This window comes from Hordeum vulgare, chromosome 3H (genome assembly GCF_904849725.1).
Source record: "Hordeum vulgare subsp. vulgare chromosome 3H, MorexV3_pseudomolecules_assembly, whole genome shotgun sequence".
NCBI lineage: Eukaryota > Viridiplantae > Streptophyta > Magnoliopsida > Poales > Poaceae > Hordeum > Hordeum vulgare.
In genome coordinates this window covers 429477196-429491479 of record NC_058520.1, presented here as the reverse complement: position 1 = coordinate 429491479, position 14284 = coordinate 429477196, and the positions used below count along the sequence as shown (strand labels likewise).

The following is a 14284-nucleotide window of genomic DNA, read 5'->3' as shown; positions in this document are numbered from 1 at the left end:
TGGTGTTGGGCTACTGTATTCTCACTTTTCCATGGCTAGTACCCCCGATACTAACCATAGTTTCATCAAAACAAGCAACCAACTCAACAAAAACAGAATCCGTCAAAAATAGACCAGTCTGTAGCAATCTGTATACTTCGTATACTTCTGGTACCTCAACAAATCTGAAACATTACGACGGCCTGGGCAAAAAGCATATCAACCAGCAGCAAAAAGAATCAACTCGAAAGCTCTTTCTGAATAAAATTGAAAAATCATCTCGTGAGCGCAAAGTTTCTGTCTTTTTCCAGCACGATCAAACAACCATTACCAAGACTAGTCATAAAGGTTTTACTTGGCTCAAACACAAAAAGAAACACAAAAAACACAATCATAACAGAATTATGATGGCGTGGACGCAACAAAACAGAAATAAAAAGATAAATTCATTGGGTTGCCTCCCAACAAGCGCTATTGTTTATCGCCCTTAGCTAGGCATAAGGATTTTAATGATGCTCACACAAAAGACAAGAATTGATACACAACGAGAGCATCATAAAGCATGTGAAAATCACATCTAAGTCTAACATACTTCCTATGCATAGGCATTTTATAGGAAAACAGATTGTCAAGACAACCAATAGTTGCCATATGCAAGGAAGAAGAAAGAGACAATAGCAATCTCCACATAACGAGAGGTAATTTGGTAACATGAAAGTTTCTACCACATTATTTTCCTCTCTCATAGAAATTACATGTGGGATCATAATCAAATTCAACAAAAATAGCTATCACAAAGGATATTCTTTTCATGATCCACATGCATGCAAAGTTGACGCTCTTCAAAAATAGTGGGATTATCATCAACTAAAGTCATGACTTCTACAAACCCACTTTCAATATTATTGCAAATATCATTGCAACAAGTAGTGGACATAGCAAAACTAGCATCCCGAAGCTTAGGGTTTTGCATGTTTTTAGCATGATTGTCACTAATAGGATTTATAGTGAAACCATTGCAATCATGCTTTTCATTCAAGGAGCCCTCGCGAATCACTTCATAAATTTCATCATCACGATTTTCAGATTCACGCATCTCAAGAAAAAATCCATAAAGATAGTCAAGTGCACTCAACTCACTAGCAATTGGATCAACATAATTGGATCTCTTAAAGAGATTAGTAAGTGGATGAGGATCCATATCACTAGATTTTCAGCAAGTGCAGATGCAAGCATATTGAAGGCACATAGCAACGCAAGCAACCAAAGCAACAAAAAGGCGAACGGAAAAGGCAAACGAAAAAGGCAAACGAAAAAGGAAAATTGTGAAGTGGGGGAGAGGAAAATGAGAGGCAACTGGCAAACAAAGTAAATGCAAGTGATGAGTTTGCGACACCTACTTGGATGAGTTCTTGACTTGATCTTCCTCCCCGACAACGGCACCAGAAATTCCTCTGCTGCGGCAACAAAAGTCCTTCCCTGGCGCTTAGGAATTCTTCTTGTTACTTCTATGGTTTGCGTCGGTTTTTCCCTTGAAGAGGAAAGGGTGATGCAGCACAGGAGCAGTAAGTATTTCCCTCAGTTTGAGAACCAAGGTATCGATCCAGAAGGAGGGCCTCGTCAAGTGCAGAGTACCTGCGCAAACACAAACAAGCTTGCACCCAACGCTTCAAAGGGGTTGTCAATCCCTTCAAGATTGTTTGCAAAGTGAGTTCTGAAGGCGGAAAGTGCAACGAAGTAAAAAGTGTCAGGCTGAAAATATGGTGTGGAGTCGACCCTCGGGGCCATAGTGTTCACTAGAGGCTTCTCTCAAAATAGCAAATATCACGGTGGGTGAACAAATTACTGTCGAGCAATTGATAGAACCGCGCAAAGTCATGACGATATCTAAGGCAATGATCATACATATAGGCATCACGTACGAGACAAGTAGACGGATACTTTCTGCATCTACTACTATTACTCCACACATCGACCGCTATCCAGCATGCATCTAGTGTATTGAGTTCATGACGAACAGAGTAACGCCTTAAGCAAGATGACATGATGTAGAGGGATAATTTGAAACCAATGATGAAAACCCCATCTTTTTACCCTTGATGGCAACAACACGATGCTTGCCTTGCTACCCCTTCTGTCACTCGGTGAGTTCACCGCATGGTATGAACCCAAAACAAAGCACTTCTCCTATTGCAAGAATCATAGATATAGTTGGCCAAACAAAACCCACAACTCGAAGAGAATTACAAGGATATGAAATCATGCATAAGAGAGATCAGAAGAAAATCAAATAAGATTCATAGATAATCTGATCATAAATCCACAATTCATGGGATCTTGACAAACACACCGCAAAATAAGATTACATTGGATAGATCTCCATGAAGATCATGGAGAACTTTGTATTGAAGATCCAAGAGAGAGAAGAAGCCATCTAGGTACTAGCTATGGACCCGTAGGTCTATTGTGAACTTACTCACGCATCATCAGAGAGATCATGGTGTTGATGAAGAAGCCCTCCGTGTCCGAATCCCCCCTCCGACAGGGCACCAAAACGTGCCCCAGATGGGATCTTGCGGAGACAGAAGCTTGCGGCGGTGGAAAAGTGATTGCGATGATCTCCTGATTTCTTTTTGGATTTTTAGGGAATTTATAGGAGCAACCCCTAGGTCAGGGGACGCTTAGGGGGCCCACAAGCCTGGATGGCGCGGCCTCCCCCTGGCCGCGGGGTGGGGGCTTGTGAGGCTCCCCTGCCTTGGCTCCCAAGCTCCCCGATCTTCTTCCGTTCCAGAAAAAATATTTTCTGGGATTTTCTTCCGTTTGGACTTCGTTTCAAAATCACCTCTGAAAGGGGTAAAAAACATGGAAAAAACAGGAACTGGCACTTGGCACTGAGTTAATAAGTTAGTCCCAAAAAATGTATAAAAGGCATGCAAAACATCCAAAGTTTGACAAGATAATAGCATGAAACCATAAAAAATTATAGATACGTTGGAGACGTATCAACGGGTTAAGCTCAGTGTGGCTTTTGGCACGGAATCGAACTACAGGAGCAAGTCCCTCTTGTTCGAGGTAGTCAAGATCAAGAGCCCTTATCATGCGCTGTTTGGACGGCCGGCTTACGCCAAGTTCATGGCCCGCCCATGCTATGTTTATCTCAAGCTCAAGATGCCCAGACCCAAGGGTCCCATCACTGTCCATGGCGACAGGAAGATAGCCCAAGAATGTGAAGAAGGAGATGCGGCTTATGCCGAATCTACTTGCGTGGCCGAGGAGCTCAAGTTTCACCAATCCCATGTCGACCCGACGGACATGACGCCGCTCAAAAGGCCAACTATCGATTCTGAGCCGCCCCTCAAGTTCAAACCAGCGGACAATACCAAGGTTATCTATTTTACGCCGGGCGACTCCACCAAGCAGTTCACTATTGGGGTGGGTCTCGACCCCAAATAGGAAAGCGCGCTCATCGAATTCATCCATGAGAATCGGGACATCTTTGCATGGAAACCTTCTGACATACCGGGTGTACCGAGAGAATTCGCTGAGCACCATTTTAATACTGACCCTAAAGTTAAGCCAGTACGGCAGTACCTTCGCATGTTTAATGAAGAGAGCCATAAGGCGCTTGGAGAAGAAGTAGCCCGGCTCCTTGCCGGTGGGTTCATCATCGAGGTTTTTCACCCAGAATGGCTGGCTAACCCGGTCCTGGTGCTCAAGAAGAACGAAACTTTCCGCATGTGCATTGATTACACTGACCTTAACACAGCCTGCTCGAAGGGTCCGTTTGCCCTTCCCTGCATTGATCAAATTATTGATTCGACGGTGGGTTGCGAACGTGTGTGTTTTGTGGACACTTATTCGGGATACCACTAGATAAATATGGCGGTGGTGGACCAGGAGAAGACATCCTTCATAACCCTGTTCGGAGCTTTCTGTTACGTGTTTATGCCGTTTGGGCTCAAGAGCGTGGGGGCGACTTACCAGCGCTGCATCCAAAACTGCTTACACAGCCAGATAGGCCGTAACGTCCATGCTTACGTGGACGACATCATGGTCAGATCTCACCGCAAGGAGTCGCTCTTGGAGGATCTCAAAGAAACCTTCGACAACCTGCGTGTTTACCAGATGAGGCTTAACCCTACCAAGTGTGTTTTTGGTGTCCCTGTGGGGAAGTTATTGGGCTTCTTGGTATCAGAACGTGGCATCGAGGCCAACCGGGAGAAGATCGAGGCAATTACTTCACTTGGGAAACCAACCAACATTAACCAAGTACAACGCATGGCGGGTCGAATCGCGGCCTTGAGCCGTTTCATAAGTCCCCTCGGGGAGAAGGCCATCCCTCTCCACCAGCTGCTCAAGAAAACCGATCGCTTCATATGGACGGACGAGGCCAACGAAGCCTTCGAAGCCTTGAAGCGGCAATTAGCTAACCCGCTAGTGCTGGCGGCTCCTGCAGACAAGGAACCTATGCTCCTGTACAATGCGGCCAATTCCAAAGCAGTCAGCGTGGCAGTAGTTGTCGAGCGAAAGGAAGAAGAAAAGAATACCACATCTAGCGACCGGTGTATTTCATCAGCGAGGTCCTCACCCTCTCCAAACAACGCTACCCACATTGGCAAAAGTTGGTTTTTGGAGTATTCATGGCGAGTCGAAAGTTGAAACATTACTTCCAGTTACACCCGATCATGGTCGTCAGCTCCGCCCCCCTCGGTGACATCATACAGAACTGAGAGGCTACTGGACGGATTGCCAAATGGGCCATCGAGCTTGGACCCCATCAGGTCGGTATACGCCTCGGAGAACTATAAAATCTCAAGCACTCGTGGACTTCATCAATGATTGGACCGAGTTACAAATCCCTGAGGAAAGACGAGACCTTACATATTGGACCATCTGTTTCGATGGGTCCAAACAGTTTGATTGCTCGGGGGCTGGCGTAGTGATAACTTCGCCTCAAGGGGACAAGTTTTGCTATGTCCTCCGGCTCATGTTCCCATGTACCAATAATGCAGCAGAATATGAAGCTTTCCTCCATGGTCCGCGAATCTCCAAGGAGATGAACCTCACATGGGTGAGATGTTTGGGCGATTTAGATCTGGTGGTACAGCAGGTGTCTGGCACCTGGGATTCACGAGACCCTCTGATGGCGGCTTACAGACGAGCTGTGTGAGATGTGTCGGGTCATTTAAATGGCTATCAAGTGGATCACATCGACCGAAGGCTCAAAGAAGCAGCGGACGCTCTTTCCCTCCTTGGTTCGCAGCGTAAGCCGGTTCCTCCCAATGTCTCTTTGGATATATTACATAACCCTTTCGTAAAACTGCCTTCGGAGGAAGATCTAGCGGTACCAGACCCCGAATCTCAACTCGTGGCGGCTCTTCTTGCTACTCCAGACTGGGCGATTCCCTACATGGCGTATCTAACCAGAGGCGAGTTGCCTGCCGACGATTTGCTAGCTCGACAAGTTATCCGCCGGTGCAAATCCATGGTCATACACAATGGCGAGTTACACAAACGAAGCACCTCAGGGGTATTTCAAAGATGCGTTTCTTCTGAAGAAGGATGTATGATTCTCAATGAGATTCATGCGCGTGACTATGGTCATCATGCTGGATCCCGATCATTGGTTTCTAAAGCCTTCAGACATGGATTTTATTGGTTGACGGCTCACGCAGACGCGGAGGAGATCGTTCGCCGATGTGATGGCTGCCAAAAGTTTGGACGCCATATGCATGTACCGGCTCAGGAATTGCGGATGATACCTATCACTTGGCCGTTTGCAGTCTGGGGGCTCGATATGGTCGGTCCTTTCAAAATGTCTTCCAACAAAAGACTCATCTATTGGTGGCGGTTGACAAATTTACCAAATGGGTGGAAGCAGAAGCTGTTAGCAGTTGTGACGCTGATACGACCGTCAAATTCTTGAAGACGCTAATTTTCCGGTTCGGATATCCACATAGTATCATTACTGACAATGGTACTAATCTATCCAAAGGCGGCTTGATGTTTCCGCGGTTGCATATCCGGCTTGATGTTATTTGGTGAAAATAGATATTTCCTGGTATGTTATGATTTTTGTTCACGAGAGCATATCCGGCTTGATGTTTCCGCGGTTGCACATCCCCAGTCCAATGGACAGGCAGAGAGGTCAAATCAGGAAATATTGCGGGGGATTAAGCCTCGGCTCATGGTACCTTTGGAATGCACACCGGGATGTTGGGTCGAGGAGTTGCCATCAGTACTATGGAGTATCAGGACGACCCCAAACCGCTCCACGGGTTTTACTCCTTTCTTTCTGGTTTATGGGACAGAAGTGGTGTTACCAAGTGACATCAAGCATGATTCCCCACGAGTCGGCGCGTACATGGAGCAGGATAACGAGCTGGCACGACAAGACTCGCTGGATGCTTTGGAGGAGGAACGAGATTTGGCCGCGTCACGGTCGGCGATTTACCAACAGGACTTGTGACGCTACCATGGTCGCTGGGTCAAGAGCCGAGCTTTCCAAGAAGGCGACTTAGTGCTTCGTTTGATTCAAGATCATACTGGTATGCACAAGTTATCACCGCCATGGGAGGGACTGTTTGTCGTCAGCAAGAATCTTCCGAACGACTCATATTATTTGGTGGATCTTCGCCCAAATCATCCAACTACGGAGGTTTAGACAACTCGCCCCTGGAACATAGACCATCTGCGGCCTTACTACACTTAGAGCCGTGAGCTCCCTCTTTTTCTTTACCAGTTTTAACAAAATTGTAATCTACGAATTATAAAAGCAATAAAGCCAGCACCCACGAATTTCGGGGTCCTTTGCCGTTTCAGCTTTTGAAAGCATGAGTCTTTATTGTTCTATAAGCCGCCCAAACATGGACGCTATCAAAGTCAAAGAGCGTAAGTCGCCATGTCGCACTTGCTTCAAAACTGGGCTTTGATAAACTGCCAAAGAGGACCAACGTTGCCAAGTTGCACGGTCCAAACATAGGTGCCTTATATGGTTTTGAGAATTAAACCGGCTTACTTGGGGGCTACTAGTCCCCAAGTCATTTTGCAGTAAGAGCGTATACGCTTCTGTAATCCTATGCCTGGTTTCTTCCTAAACATATGTCACTTGGGGACTTCTACTCATTGAGTTCAGCCTGAATACCCTCTTGGCTAGCGAAAAATTACCGCATTACAAATGGTTATACTGGACTATGTCTTGATCAAGTCGCCACATGGACCTATGTACTCGAGGCGAGTCAATCCGCTATTTGGACCCTGAACTCGCCTTGGTTAAAACATAAAAGGTACTGGCCAGAGTCACACATTGAAAATAGAGAAACCATTGGTTCATTGAACCTGCTTCACAGAAGCTTGACTCGCACCTGATCAGCCAGTCTAAAATAACAAAGCTTTTTTGTAAAAGCTTCCTAAGGGTAACACTAGAGTTTTGCAAACTCGTCTTATCCTATCGAAACTCCTTGAGTCGATAAATCTTTTATTCTGAGCCGGCTTTGATTATAACTCGCCCCGGCTCATATTTCTCGCCATAACTCGGGGGCTGATTTATTTCTCGCCATATCCCGGGGGCTAATGTATCTTTTGTCATGATCCAGGGTGCTGGTTTATTCCTGGCCATACCTTTACTGACTCGGCTACTATTGTTCTTAAAATACCAGGAAAGAATTGGAGACATTCCTTGGTTTACCAAAAAGTTGCAAGCGAGTCATGCATAAGATTCAATGACTACAAGTGGTTCCATCCAAGAACAATACGACATGTTACACACATACTAGCAAGACTATTACATGGCTCGCATGGCCAGAACGGGTATCATCCCCCAGAAAAGGAAGGATCCATGGCCGAGTCAGGACGCCGCCGAGTCGCCTTGTCTTGAGCTCTCCCCGCCTTCAATCCGTAAGTCGCCCAACTTCCAGTTACACTTGAACAAGGCAATGAACCCGTCTTCATCGTCAAGGAAGAGAGATAGGTCCAAGTCAAGATCAAATGGATTCTTGGGACGACTAGGAACCAGGCTAGCAGTTTCATATGCAGGAGGCGTCACCTTCTTTTTGTTCTCGTCATAGGCGGCTTGGTACTTGCTCAGTTCCAAACTGGCTGCCAGTTGAGTCGCCGCGTAGCGAGATTCTACGATGGTTCGGTGACAGTCCACCTCAGTGAATTCTGACCCGTCATCTTTCAGGTCGGGGTAGCCGGCGACTATGTCTTCGGATTTGAGCTCCGGGGCATAAGCTAAGCACCGACTCAGGGTATTCAACACTCCCTTTCGGGTGGCTGATCTTTTTAACTCCTCTATTTGAGGAGGCAGCGTATATAAGAGGCCAAGCATCTGCTTGATGGTCATTATTGGTCCCTTGTTGCCCATCATTGCCTTGATCGATAGCATGCCTCCGGTGTATAGCTGCTCAGCAAAGGTGTATATGGCTCTCAACTTAAGCAGGCAGTCGTCCGGAAGGTTGACAGCTCGTGCGCCTGCAAAGGGGAATCAGTATTTGATAGTTTTTTTTATCCCAGATTGGTTAGTCAAACGAGTTCAAAGATAAAGCTTACCAAACATGGAGACTGTCATATTGGACACATGCTTTTTCAAGCCAGTCAGCTCTTGTTGGGCAGCTTCTAATTTCTCCTCTGCGTGCTCAACACGCATCAAGATGGCGGCTTGATCGGCCTTGGCTTTCTTCTCAAATTTTTTCTGGTCGGCCTTCATTTTTTCTAAATCAGCCTGCAGCAAGCGGAATTTCGTCTCCAACTCGGAGTAAGCATCCTGTTGTCCAGCCAGATTTTTCTTTAAATCGGCTACCGCCGACTCAGTCTGTGCCATAGACTCCTGCACATCATATTTGGGGAGACAAGTCTCAGAATTTTTCCAAGCAATACTCCTGACACTTGGGGGCTAATGTGTGATTTTTTTTATCAAAAGGCATACCACATGAAAGACCCGGCTCATCTTCCAAAAGATGACCCGGCCCTTGGGGTGTCACATCCTGTTTTTGGCTTCCCTGATTAATAAACTTATTTCAAATTAGGACCAATTTTTTTTTGTGAATGCTTGTGATGCTTGGAGTGACTATTGTTTGTTGTTTGCTTGAATGCATGTGATTGCTCCCCATTAATTCTTGCCAACCTCCTAATCACCTCCTCATTCCATGATCTCCTGCCTAATGATCATGCCATGTGTTTAGAGAAAATATATATTTTCACCAAATATTATTTTCACCAAAAAGCATTTCTTTGGATTAAACTTTCAAACCCCTCAGATGAGGTTTGTACTACAAGTCCTCAAAGTAGGGAGTTTCTTTTTGCACCAATTGTTTTATTTACAACCATTGTCAAAATGACTTCGAAAAACCACCATATTATTATTTTAAAAGTTATTTCATTATTTTATTTAAAAGCCTTTCTGTGAGGCCAGAAATGGTCTCCTATGAAGGAAATTTATTTTTATTGCCTTCAAAATATTTAAGAAAATTTAGGGAAACTCAGTGGATATATTTATTCTATATTTATGAGTTTCAACACATGGTCATGTTCAAAATATTGGGCAAACCCCTCCAAAACCATTCCTGCCTATTTCAAGCTTTTGGAATATTTTTATAAGAAATATTCTCAATAAATTCTTGTAAAATTCTAGCTTGTCATGTATGATATTATTGATGATCTTGGCAAGTCTCATCTCAATCCAAGTTGATTTGGCTCCCCTAATCACTCTAAAACCCTATCTGCACTGAATCAAATCGAGCAACTCTACATGGTGAAAGGTCTCCGATTGTGCTCAGATTTGGTGGACATGTTCCAATACTCCAATAAGGCATCCACACCAAGTGGTGCATCAAGGAGAATAGAGGAACGTGTCCTAAGGCCCTCAAAACCCTCTCTGTTGATTTCTGAGTTTGACAAACTTTACATTATAAAGTTTGTCCAATTGACCTGAAACTTTTTGTGCATGCCTTAATGCTCAAATAATGCCCCTACACCAAATATTGGATTTGTAGGAATTTATTTGATAAAGGTTCTAAGAAGAAACCCATTTCTGCCCCTTTCTAGGGTTTTTCAAGTCTACATTGGAAAACTCCTCCAGCAAATCCCAAATTTGGTGTGCAAGCCTATTGTCATCTATTAATTGACCCTGTTAAGTTTCATAGCCATTGGAATTCATCTGGTAGCCCAACCACAGATCAAACACCTTGTGTGCACTCACTAATTTGGCTTATTTTGCCCCTTCCACTTTTACCCTTGAGCTCAAATTTCTACCAGAGCCTCACATAGTCATATTTTACCTCCAGTAACTTTCCCATGGCCACTGGTCAATTACCGGAGAAGGTTCCTTTGTAAGTTTCTCTCATTTTCACCCTTGTAAGCACTATTTTACCTCTCTTCTCTTACTTCTGCTTAAGCTATCACTCCCAACTCTTTCTAGAGCATCTATCCCATGCCAAAGCATCATTTGGAACCAATAGATGGCATGCTCATGTGGAGAAAATGAGCAGCACTTCCACAAATGGTTTTATGGCTGAATCATGGCTTTGAACAGCAAGTAGTAGCTACCCTCCTATGTTTGAGCTGAAACTTTGCAGTCTTGTAGTCCTTCCATGCCTAACACTGCCAGACGTAATTTCTCCCCAAGGATCCCCACCTAAGACCCCCAGTTGTCAGCTCTAAGTTTGCTGTTAGGAACTTTTCAGCAGTCAAAACTAGTTCAAACCACCATCACTAGTTGCCAAACTCCAGAGTTCCCTTCCAGATAGCATGCCCCACCTCCCAGACAGCTTTGGCTAGTCATTCGAATCCTGTGGGCACAGGTGGCCGTGGAGACCACCACCCTGACCTGCAAACCGTGTGCTCTGCACCTAGTTTCTTTCCTCCCGACCGTTTCTTGGCGAAGTAGGTTGACCGTTCCAAGAACTCCCAATCACCAGCTAGCCTCCAAAGCCCTTCTGTGGTGCGTGGCATCCATGCATAGGGAGCTCCAGAGAGCTCCCGAGATTTCCCTCTCTCTCTCCCCTCTTATTCCCTCTTCCCCGAGCCCCTGTGGCTCTGGTCTCTCTCTCTCCCGTTCCCTTGGGCACCTCTTGAGCATCTCTCCTTCTCCCTGCTCTCTCCCCAAGCCTCCCCCTCCTCCTATCATAGCCATGGCCGAAGGGGTAGAGCTCCGGCCTCTGCGGGTTGGCATGCAGGGCCTCCCTTCGCCTCCTTCATCCCTGCCGGAGATCCCGAGGCCGCGACACCGCCCTCCCTCGAGCCCCTCCGGGCCCTCCTCCTCGCAGCAGGTACCGAGGGCAACGGCATCATCAACTTCCCGCAGATGCACGTTGGCTCCCCTGTTGCAGCCCCTCTCCGCGGGCGCCGTGGGTGGGAATGGAGGCGGCGCGGCCTCCTGAGCCCGCCGGCGCTCTCACCTGGGCAGGGGGTGGCCCGAGGCACAGCGCCCCCGCGACAACCATGCCCGTGCTGCTCTACTGTGCCGACGAGAGGTTAGGGATGAAGCTGACGGGCGGGGCCCACCGTCAGCCTCTCCTCACCAGGCCACCCCTTTAAGTGGAAGCGCACCCCTGGACTCCTCTTCCTCAAGGCCGAAGGCGCCCTTCCTCCACTACGCCATCGATGTGGCCACTTTGCTGGCCAGCTAGCGCAGCTGGGCCGGCCTGGAGGCCTACCAAGCGCCCAGTGCGCATGATAGCCAACTCTGGGGGCCCATTTGGTCTTTTTCATTTATCTGCAATCTTCTAAAATTTTCCATAAATTCATTGGAACTCAAAAAATGTTGATTCAAAATTCTACAGGTTTCTAAAAGCAAGGCCTATCAAGATCTGTGCTTTGCATATTTTTCCAAGACATGTTTATGTGGAGTTTTATTAAAAATCCAACTCTGAATAGTATTAGCCCCATCTATCAAAAATCCCATAGGCCTCAAATCAACTCCAATTGGAGTGATTCAAACTTCCAGAGCCTTCTAAAATCCTTCTCTATTTTTAGAACCCTGGTCAACATTTTTGTGTGACTTACCTCTGTTGCAATAAATAAATAGATCCTATTGCTATTTATTCCTCATTGTAAAATATCTAGAATATTCATACCATCTCCAAATCCACTGAAAGCACTTCCTAAAAATTTCTAAAATCATTCTCTGTTAAATGGGTGCCTCCACTCATTTTTAACAAAATGATTTCTGTTGGCTTCTTCAATGATCACCTATTTCTCTTTCCATCCATTCAAAAATCCTTGATGACCCAAATATCCTAAATCAAGCTTCAGGTATTTTTCTTATAACCAGAGAGGTCCAAGAAAAATAAAACTTCTATTTTTGTGGCACTTTTATTCTTCTTGCTACGTGGCTTACTATGGTTGTTTCCGACGATAGTTGACGGTAGACGGAGTATTCAGAGACGGAGCGGAAGACCTCGAAGACCCCGAGGACTTACGTGAGCAAGGCAAGCATCCCTTTGACCATGACTTGAGCATATGAATTGATGCATGCTAGAATAACAAGTACTTTTCCGTTGCATGTGATCATAATGCCGGTTCATCATTGGTGTGATGGTACCAAAGGCTTCTTCGAAGAACTTGCATGAAGGTGATGTTATTCATTTGGCTCCTTGGAGCACAAGCATGATGAGCTTGACCCTACCATCTATGAGGATCATGCTACTGTCATGTTGACTAGTAGAATTAAAGGACCATTGCATTGAGCTTGACCCTACCCCTTGAAGGTCATGCTAATACCTTGTTGACAAGTAAAAGTATATTATCATGAGCATGATGATGAGTTAAATCAAAGAGTTTATGAAAACCCCGTCGGGTGCCACTAATGCCCGAGGGTGATGATGAGTTGGTTGTCACTTTTGGTGAAGTGATGCACCGGTGTTTTGTGTGAGTATGGTTTCGGAAATGGGATTAGATTTATGATATGTCGACCGTCCCAACCTTACCAGTACGACCATGATACCCCTTTATGGGATGGGGCTTTGTTGATTACTCTGGTCGGTGCTAGCAGAGAGCCACATTACTAGTGGCGGGAGTGATTGTCGTCACTCTCGTGATGGGGTCGTGCCAGGTAGGACGACTATGCCATTATTATGAGTTCCAGGCACACCGTTGGTCCCTGCATGGTTGATACTGCCTAGAGTCGGTGCTCGTAAGACGTACAACATGTGGGCTGGGTACCAATCGAGTGGACCTCTTTGTCTAGTATCGTCGGGGGAAAGATGATGATCGGGGGGTACTTACCTCGGGTATATATGATATACCGCGAGTCGTGGATGACACGGAAGTTTCCCGGATCTCGTGGGTCCAGTGTACTACCTCTGCGGAGTGTAAATTATTCGAATAGCCGTGTCCACGGTCAAGGACAGTTGGGTAATCCTACTTAAACTACGTCCTGATATTTCCGCATAAACCAAGTGTGTGTGGTGTTAAAAAGGTGTTGTTACAATTATAATAATATGACCAAGTTCGGTGACGGCATATAGGGTAAACCCGGATGGTTTAGCCCTCAGCTGATACATTGAGGTTATGACAAGTCCGATGACTTGGCATATAGGGTGAACCCGGATGGTCCAACCCTTAGCAGATATGTTGATATCTGTAACCTGTTCTTGAAAAGTAATTCTTTAACTTGATGCATATTCATGATCATTCCACCTAGATGAGTTACACTAAAGACGCATGATATTGTTTTCCTTCACTTTCATTGTTCGTATCATGGGCTGTTTGCGAGTACATTCAAAGTACTCATTGGCTTGCCACTGGTTATTTCATTGACCAGGTGTGAAAGACAGGATATGGCGAAGATTAACTCGGTGACGTTCTTGCGAGCTAGGATGCTTACCAGCCAGAATGCCCGTAGGTTAAAGCTGATGGCATGGGTTCACGCTTTCTACCAATAATTCCGCTATTGGTTTAGTTCAAGTGTAGGCCTTTAAGGCCCTATATATGTAAGAGTCGACCTAAGTGGTCATTTATTGTATCAAACGGTATGTATGGATGTAAGACTCTTTTATTCGGTATCTGTGTTCGGTGAGCATTGATCTCTGGGATCACTGAGCACGGCGATTCTCGACTAGTAAGTCGAGGTCCCCACATTGGGGCTACAGGTTGAAGTTTTTCTCATACAAGACCCCGCTCATCTTCCAAAAAGATGATCTGGCCCTTGGGGGCTACAGGTTGAAATTTTTCTCATACTAGACCCGGCTTATCTTCCAAAAGATGACCCGACCCTTGGGGGCTACAGGTTGAAGTTTTTCTAAATACAAGACCCGGCTCATCTTCCAAAAGATGAGCCGGTCCGTGGAAGGCTAATGGTTACAGG

The 14284-nt window shown here is 45.7% G+C and overlaps 1 pseudogene; it reads left to right on the top strand.

Moving 5' to 3' along the window:
* Nucleotides 1-11334: 11334 nt before the first annotated feature.
* LOC123441827 overlaps nt 11335-14284 on the top strand; it is a 59758-nt pseudogene continuing 56808 nt past the window's right edge.